Below are 10,031 nucleotides of genomic sequence, written 5' to 3'. Positions count from 1 at the left end.
AAAGTTGCTAAACTATAGAATCACATCATTCATTAACATATGTTATAGATGATCTTTATGTTCCCGCAAATTTAGCACGTGGTATGATAAAAATTTAACACATTGTGTTGGCAAGAATGAAAAACTCTTCTAAACTTTACAATTAAGGTGATTTGAAACTCATTTTATAAGCTAAATCAACACTGCCAAACCTCAATCCATCATTAATTTCAACTTAATTAAGTATAATTAACGTGAATTTAAACATGAAATATACATATTTGGATGAGAACTCGAGTAACTTTGAAATAAAATGCTTAATTAAGATTAAAACTGCACAAGCTGTTAGTATAGCCCCATGTTTTCTATCTCATTATACTTCGTTAATTTAAATTATCTTTAAAGTACATAAATAGGCGCGAAATTCGAAAGTTTAACGTAAAATAAGATTCAAAACCCACTAAAAATTGCAATTAAGGTGAAGTATATATTGAAAGTCATTTATAACCTAAATGTACACTGCCGAAACACAATCCTACGTTAATTTTAAATCAATTAAATATAATTAACGTGAAATTAAACCAAAAATATTCATTTTTTGGATTAAAAGCTCAAATAACTTTTAAATAAACTGTTTAATTAAGATTAAAACTACCCAAGCCGTTGGTAAATCCCAATGTTTTCTATTTCACACTTCGGTTAATTTCAACTATGTTTAAAGTACATTAATTGGCGCGAAATTCAAAAGTTTAGAGTAATTGCAATTAAAGTTAATATTTCATTGAAACTTGTATTATAAACTAAATCCACACTAGATAAACCGTTAAATTAAACTTAATCAAGTATAATTAATGTGAAATTAACCCAAACCACGAATGTTTTTGGTAAAATCATGGATACCTTATAATTAAAGTTCTTCCATATTTCAAATACAGTCGTTTTTAAGCTTCTTTCATAAATAAAGTGCAACATTATATGCTTATCGAAATCAATGTTATTGGATATAAGTTAAATGTAATTAACGATACTTAAGTACTTCTTTAAGCAATTAGAAATAGATCAACCCCAAATGAATGACGGTAAAGCAAACATAATTATTCAAAATTTAATTACATTAAGACTGAAGTACAGATATTATAAAAAAAGTCTTGGTTTGGACCAAGGCCGAAAAAACAAACGATATGTGTGAGGTTTATCAATTGGCTGAAGTTTCAGATATTGCAATTTTTTTAGTTATTTTTATCCATTTAATCCTTAATCAATATTAAATTCAATCAACTGATTTTACTGTTAATCGATCTATTCCCTCTAAATTAATTGAAAAAATTACATATCTACGCTTTTTCAAAAACAAATACATTTTCCGAAAACATTTTATCATGAAATTAATTATTTTGAAGGGATTTCGTGTAAGCCCCTTGACGGACATAGTTTTAATTGTTGCTGGCTTGACAAATTTTCAAGTTTGCATCAAAAAAAAAACTTAAATCGGTAAGTTGCTAAGACGACTGATGTTAAAAAAATATGATAATTAAAATTTATTTTGTTCAGACTAGTTAATAAACGAATGCCGCATACTTAAGACAAAGCAACATCGTTTATCCTGTCTGGTTTTTGTTAGTAGGTAGCTATATGTAGCACTGGAAATATGTGATATCGGTACAAATATAACTAGGGGTGTGCGAATAACACTTTTTGGGTATCGAACCGGTTATCGAATACTAAAAAATTTTCCTTATCAAATACCGAATCGAATAGTTTATTCCAAATCGAATGCCGAATAGTTAGGCCTTGGTAAATATTTTACTAACCGATTAATCGTGAATAGTTAAGCCTAGTATTCGCGAATAGTTAACCCTAATACTCGCGAATACTAGGCTTAACTATTCCCGATTAATCGGGTGGTAACCCTTATATTCGCAAATAGTTAATACAAAGCAATGAGAAAAACATTTAGAAGCTCCTAAATTTCAAAATACCTCTCCTCATTGGTGGCCAAGTATTTTTTAAACTTTTCCTAGGCACTTGATGGTAGTTTTTGATGGAGGACAAATAAAATCGGGATGATATTTTTTAAAATAAGGTGGGTCTCTCTAGTGCCAAGGACCTAAATTTATGGTAGTCGAACTTTAACCGAATAGTCAGTTCGGTATTCGATATTCGTTTCGAATAGTGAAAATGGGCTTATCGAATACCGAATCGAATAATTCGGTTCGGTATTTGATCGAATTATTCGATTGAAACGGTTAACCGCACACCTCTAAATATAACCAAAGGTATAGGTAAAGATTACATAAAAAGAAATACGTTTCAGTACCAATGGCTTGTTATATTCATTTCCATTCATTACCAGTTAAACGAAGAAGGTCACACTTAACTTAACCCCCCCCCCAGAAAGTCTAAAGTACGAAGAGGGAAATTGCTGTGCAACCTTTGTTTCATAGTCGCGACATTAGAAATGTAGCATTTCGATATACGAAATTAAATGTATGAATTCGTGCAACACCCTGGTTTTGCATCCACTATTAAATATTTACATTTTCCTTTCGAATTATGTCAAAGTTCGCTTGGTCTTTTTAGACAGAGTGTTTCAAATATTCAATACTGAGCTCTCAACACGTACTCCCTTCAAAATAATTAATTTCATGATAAAATGTTTTCGGAAAATGTAATTGTTCTTGAAAAAGCGTAGATATGTAATTTTTTCAATTAATTTAGAGGGAATGGATCGATTAACAGTAAAATCAGTTGATTGAATTTAATATTGATTAAGGATTAAATGGATAAAAATAACTAAAAAAATTGCAATATCTGAAACTTCAGCCAATTGATAAACCTCACACATATCGTTTGTTTTTTCGGCCTTGGTCCAAACCAAGACGTTTTTTTATAATAAAGTATAGGTGCCATCTATACTATATTTAATAAAGTTAATAACTTCAATCTATTCGGCATTCTATGTTTTTCTATATATGTCTGTCTTTTCTAACAAATTGAACTAGGTTAGCGATCAAGGGTGATTGAACTAGGTTAGCGATCAAGGTTGATTGCACTAGGTTAGCGATCAAGGTTGATTGAACTAGGTTAGCGATCAAGGTTGATTGAACTTGGTTAGCGATCAAGGTTGATTGAACTAGGTTAGCGATCAAGGTTGATTGAACTAGGTTAGCGATCAAGGGTGATTGAACTAGGTTAGCGATCAAGGGTGATTGAACTAGGTTAGCGATCAAGGTTGATTGAACTAGGTTAGCGATCAAGGTTGATTGAACTTGGTTAGCGATCAAGGTTGATTGAACTTGGTTAGCGATCAAGGTTGATTGAACTAGGTTAGCGATCAAGGGTGATTGAACTAGGCTAGCGATCAAGGTTAATTGAACTAGGTTAGCGATCAAGGGTGATTGAACTAGGCTAGCGATCAAGGTTAATTGAACTAGGTTAGCGATCAAGGGTGATTGAACTAGGTTAGCGATCAAGGTTGATTGAACTAGGTTAGAGATCAAGGGTGATTGAACTAGGCTAGCGATCAAGGGTGATTGAACTAGGTTAGCGACCAAGGTTAATTGAACTAGTTTAGCGATCAAGGTTAATTGAACTAGGTTAGCGATCAAGGGTGATTGAACTAGATTAGCGATCAAGGTTAATTGAACTAGTTTAGCGATCAAGGTTAATTGAACTAGTTTAGCGATCAAGGTTTATTGAACTAGGTTAGGGATCAAGGGTGATTGAACTAGGTTAGCGATCAAGGGTGATTGAACTAGGTTAGCGATCAAGGTTAATTGATTTAGGTTAGCGATCAAGGGTGATTGAACTAGGTTAGCGATCAAGGGTGATTGATCTAGGTTAGCAATCAAGTGTGATTGAACTAGGTTAGCGATCAAGGTTAATTGACTAGGTTAGCGATCAAGGTTGATTGAACTAGGTTAGCGATCAAGGGTGATTGAACTAGGTTAGCGATCAAGGGTGATTGAACTTGTGTAACGTTATTTTGTTACAATATATAAAAATATTAGGGTATATAATTATTTTGAGAAAATATAAGAAATTCCAAGCTTTGAAATAGTTCCCGCGCTTCAGCTGTCAAACATGATATATGGGTCGCCAAGTTTTCGGGTACTAGGATCCATGCTCGATAACTAAGCTTTTACTTGTGTACTGAGAGGGGGCCATAGCTGGACAGGTAGTCGCCACTGTATATATTTAGCGACCTTTATCTCTATTTGAAGCACCGCTTTCTTCTACATGGAGACGGCGGGCCTGGACCTTGTCTAGCTCTCCGATCTTGGGAACCCCTTTCAAATAGAATTTTACAAAACCAAACCTTCCCCATTTTTAGCATTTAATCCCTTTTGAGAAATGAGTTGCCAATTGTCGAACCAAAAGTTTAAGATTGTTAACTATGCTTTTACTGTATATATTTTGTATTTCTGTGTTTAGTGGTCACGAATGGTCATTTATTATATTTGACAAATAACCAGGTTGTTACTGTATATATTTTGTGTTACTGTATTTTGTGGTCGCGGGGTCGCTGATGTCATTAATAACTTTTGACAGTTTCTGTGTGCGGTGCCGAAGTGCGCGTCACTAAGTTAAAAGGGGTGAATGGGTCAGCAGTGGTAAGGTCAGGTAACCAACCCATCCAATCATGGATACCGATCACCACGTGACCAGTTACGTTGGGTACCACGTTACCCTAGAAAATACGTCCCCTTTGAATGCTATTGGTACTTGTACCTAGAGGTGGGTATACCTCTAAAATATTATTGGTACCACCTTTGGCCCATACAACACGGGTACAGCACGCGTTACAAAGAGAGAGACTTGATACTTTTGATATACTCTGATATATTCTCGATACGACGAGGCTCCTAAGATGCAAGACCGCGGATGTTTCTTTTAAAAACGATTGAGAACTTAGGAAGAAATAACTATCTTAGTCGGTCGTAATAAGCGAAAAGAGGCTATGGCCCAATACAACAAAAGAGGCTAAGGTCCAATTTATTAAAAGAGGCTATGGGCCCATAACTAGACCACGCGCCGTTTAAAAACTCTTCATGAAGACGTCATGGACGCTGTGGAACTCTAATGCCACTACAACCTCGAACGCTCCCTAACCACTCAAAAGAATGGACTTTTCGAAGAAAACGTATCGTTGTAAATATTCATGTTTATTATTTTAAACTGTTTACATTAACATTAACTCAAATGAGTTAATGAAGTAATTCCCTTTTGGGATAATTATTTGTTGAGTGCATGTCTTAATCCTTACTTGGGTTAAGTCTATAGTAACGATACTCTAAAGAGTCAAACCCGTTTGTCCTTATTTGGACTCATTTATCTGACCTTACTTGGACCCCGTAATAAATCCTTACTTGGATTATTTAAATACTTCTACTCTGAGGAGTTCTTACTATAGCACTCAACACTTTTGTTTACCATCCTTACTTGGAGGTAATTTAAAATCCTTATTTGGATTAATAACTAATTAACGTATATTTAAAATTAAATCTTTTAAACCCTTAATGGGGTTAATCGGAATTATTATTTTAACGTAATATTTACAATCCTTATTTCTATTGAAGCGCATAACATTATTTCTTTAAATGGTTTCTTCCATGGAAGTTTTACGCGATTAATATTATTGGTGTGCTTGATTATTTGTTTTATGTTATTAAATATTATGATTCATTGGCAACTCAATTCGGACCCTTTTACTAATTTAAGCCTACACATACAAAACCCCTTGACAACATTGTATAATATACATTCTTTTCTCGCTCAACCCAATAGTGAAATTGACGCGAGTTTCCGGGCATTTAACTTGTAGCTAGTAGTCTTTTTAACTTAGTTTTAATTAGACTAACGAAATAGCGCTACACTTGGTTAGCGATCAAGGGTGATTGAACTAGGTTAGCGATCAAGGTTGTTTGAACTAGGTTAGCGATCAAGGTTAATTGAACTAGGTTAGCGATCAAGGTTAATTGAACTAGGTTAGCGATGAAGGTTGATTGAACTAGGTTAGTTATCAAGGGTGATTGAACTAGGTTAGCGATCAAGGTTGATTGAACTAGGTTAGCGATCAAGGGTGATTGAACTAGGTTAGCGATCAAGGGTGACTGAACTAGGTTAGCGATCAAGGTTAATTGAACTAGGTTAGCGATCAAGGGTGATTGAACTAGGTTAGCGATCAAGGTTAATTGATTTAGGTTAGCGATCAAGGGTGATTGAACTAGGTTAGCGATCAATGGTGATTGAACTAGGTTAGCGATCAAGGGTAATTGAACTAGGTTAGCGATCAAGGTTAATTGAACTAGGTTAGCGATCAAGGTTAATTGAACTAGGTTAGCGATCAAGGTTAATTGAATTAGGTTAGCGATCAAGGTTAATTGACTAGGTTAGCGATCAAGGGTGATTGAACTAGGTTAGCGATCAAGGGTGATTGAACTAGGCTAGCGATCAAGGGTGATTGAACTAGGCTAGCGATCAAGGGTGATTGAACTAGGCTAGCGATCAAGGGTGATTGAACTAGGTTAGCGATCAAGGGTGATTGAACTAGGCTAGCGATCAAGGGTGATTGAACTAGGCTAGCGATCAAGGGTGATTGAACTAGGTTAGCGATCAAGGGTGATTGAACTAGGATAGCAATCAAGGGTAATTGAACTAGGTTATCGATCAAGGTTAATTGAACTAGGTTAGCGATCAAGGGTGATTGAACTAGGTTAGCGATCAAGGATGATTGAACTTGGTTAGCGATCAAGGTTAATTGAACTAGTTTAGCGATCAAGGGTGATTGAACTAGATTAGCGATCAAGGATGATTGAACTAGGTTAGCGATCAAGGGTGATTGAACTAGGTTAGCGATCAAGGGTGATTGAACTAGGTTAGCGATCAAGGTTGATTGAACTAGGTTAGCGATCAAGGGTGATTGAATTAGGTTAGCGATCAAGGGTAATTGAACTAGGTTAGCGATCAAGGTTAATTGTACTAGGTTAGCGATCAAGGTTAATTTAACTAGGTTAGCGATCAAGGTTAATTGAACTAGGTTAGCGATCAAGGTTAATTGAACTAGGTTAGCGATCAAGGGTGATTGAACTAGGTTAGCGATCAAGGGTGATTGAACTAGGTTAGCGATCAAGGATGATTGAACTAGGTTAGCGATCAAGGTTAATTGAACTAGTTTAGCGATCAAGGGTGATTGAACTAGGTTAGCGATCAAGGATGATTGAACTAGGTTAGCGATCAAGGGTGATTGAACTAGGTTAGCGATCAAGGGTGATTGAACTAGGTTAGCGATCAAGGTTGATTGAACTAGGTTAGCGATCAAGGGTGATTGAATTAGGTTAGCGATCAAGGGTAATTGAACTAGGTTAGCGATCAAGGTTAATTGAACTAGGTTAGCGATCAAGGTTAATTGAACTAGGTTAGCGATCAAGGTTAATTGAACTAGGTTAGCGATCAAGGTTAATTGAACTAGGTTAGCGATCAAGGGTGATTGAACTAGGTTAGCGATCAAGGGTGATTGAACTAGGTTAGCGATCAAGGTTAATTGAACTAGGTTAGCGATAAAGGGTAATTGAACTAGGTTAGCGATCAAGGGTAATTGAACTAGGTTAGCGATCAAGGGTGATTGAACTAGGTTAGCGATCAAGGTTAATTGATTTAGGTTAGCGATCAAGGGTGATTGAACTAGGTTAGCGATCAAGGGTGACTGAACTAGGTTAGCGATCAAGGTTAATTGAACTAGGTTAGCGATCAAGGGTGATTGAACTAGGTTAGCGATCAAGGTTAATTGATTTAGGTTAGCGATCAAGGGTGATTGAACTAGGTTAGCGATCAATGGTGATTGAACTAGGTTAGCGATCAAGGGTAATTGAACTAGGTTAGCGATCAAGGTTAATTGAACTAGGTTAGCGATCAAGGTTAATTGAACTAGGTTAGCGATCAAGGTTAATTGAATTAGGTTAGCGATCAAGGTTAATTGACTAGGTTAGCGATCAAGGGTGATTGAACTAGGTTAGCGATCAAGGGTGATTGAACTAGGCTAGCGATCAAGGGTGATTGAACTAGGCTAGCGATCAAGGGTGATTGAACTAGGCTAGCGATCAAGGGTGATTGAACTAGGTTAGCGATCAAGGGTGATTGAACTAGGCTAGCGATCAAGGGTGATTGAACTAGGTTAGCGATCAAGGGTGATTGAACTAGGATAGCAATCAAGGGTAATTGAACTAGGTTATCGATCAAGGTTAATTGAACTAGGTTAGCGATCAAGGGTGATTGAACTAGGTTAGCGATCAAGGATGATTGAACTTGGTTAGCGATCAAGGTTAATTGAACTAGTTTAGCGATCAAGGGTGATTGAACTAGATTAGCGATCAAGGATGATTGAACTAGGTTAGCGATCAAGGGTGATTGAACTAGGTTAGCGATCAAGGGTGATTGAACTAGGTTAGCGATCAAGGTTGATTGAACTAGGTTAGCGATCAAGGGTGATTGAATTAGGTTAGCGATCAAGGGTAATTGAACTAGGTTAGCGATCAAGGTTAATTGTACTAGGTTAGCGATCAAGGTTAATTTAACTAGGTTAGCGATCAAGGTTAATTGAACTAGGTTAGCGATCAAGGTTAATTGAACTAGGTTAGCGATCAAGGGTGATTGAACTAGGTTAGCGATCAAGGGTGATTGAACTAGGTTAGCGATCAAGGATGATTGAACTAGGTTAGCGATCAAGGTTAATTGAACTAGTTTAGCGATCAAGGGTGATTGAACTAGGTTAGCGATCAAGGATGATTGAACTAGGTTAGCGATCAAGGGTGATTGAACTAGGTTAGCGATCAAGGGTGATTGAACTAGGTTAGCGATCAAGGTTGATTGAACTAGGTTAGCGATCAAGGGTGATTGAATTAGGTTAGCGATCAAGGGTAATTGAACTAGGTTAGCGATCAAGGTTAATTGAACTAGGTTAGCGATCAAGGTTAATTGAACTAGGTTAGCGATCAAGGTTAATTGAACTAGGTTAGCGATCAAGGTTAATTGAACTAGGTTAGCGATCAAGGGTGATTGAACTAGGTTAGCGATCAAGGGTGATTGAACTAGGTTAGCGATCAAGGTTAATTGAACTAGGTTAGCGATAAAGGGTAATTGAACTAGGTTAGCGATCAAGGGTAATTGAACTAGGTTAGCGATCAAGGGTAACTTTCCACTGTCGACAGTTATTTGAGTTGGACTGGGCGTTGATTATCATGTCAACAAATCAGGATGAAATTTTAAACAATGGTCAAGCAAAACCCTTAAAAGGAGCGCCTGCTTTTCTCTCCTAAGGTTTGAAACGTTAGTTTCTAAACAACTTTAATAATTATTAAGACTGAAGTTACAGATATTAATTAAAACTGTCTTTGCAGACAAAGACTTGAAAAAGTAAGAGATAAGTTTACAAATTAATTGCCCGAAGTACAGATATTAAAATTTTGACTTTTGAAGACATGATTATAAAACTTTTAATATTTGAAAAAAATTCTTATCTTAGTTTTTTCAACATTATTTAAACAAGTATTTTGCTCTTAATAATAGTTCTAGAAAAAATGGCATTTCCAAGAGTATTTTTAGTGATTATGGATACTAGCTTTATATCAGTGTTTTTTTTTATTTATTGATAACTGCTTTTAAGAAGTTCAAATACTCGGATATCTGAAAAATTTAACTTGATGAATTTAATTTTTGATATTTTAATCTTAAAAATATTGCGAAGCGGAATATAACATAGGCCGTTTGACTGTGATATAGTTATAAAATTCGAAAAGATCTGTACCTTGATCGTGATCTTTTGAGAGCTATACAACACGTTCATGTTTGGTACTTCGAAAACTTAAAAATAAACGAACACGTTTTAATAGTTCTTATTACTAAATTTATTTTATCAGCTATCAACGATTTTTAGTACATTTTATTCTCCTTTTAGAGCCGAATACTCAAACCTTACTGTACATTTTTAATAGAAAGTAAAATGCACATGTGTTTTTAAATCGATGCAGATATTTCGCTTTGGTCCCATTGAACCG

This window comes from Phalangium opilio, unplaced genomic scaffold, assembly GCF_054372755.1.
Source record: "Phalangium opilio isolate 3A_F unplaced genomic scaffold, DU_Popi_V2 ptg000390l_1, whole genome shotgun sequence".
NCBI classification, from domain to species: domain Eukaryota; kingdom Metazoa; phylum Arthropoda; class Arachnida; order Opiliones; family Phalangiidae; genus Phalangium; species Phalangium opilio.
Note: the sequence above shows the minus strand (reverse complement) of the source record.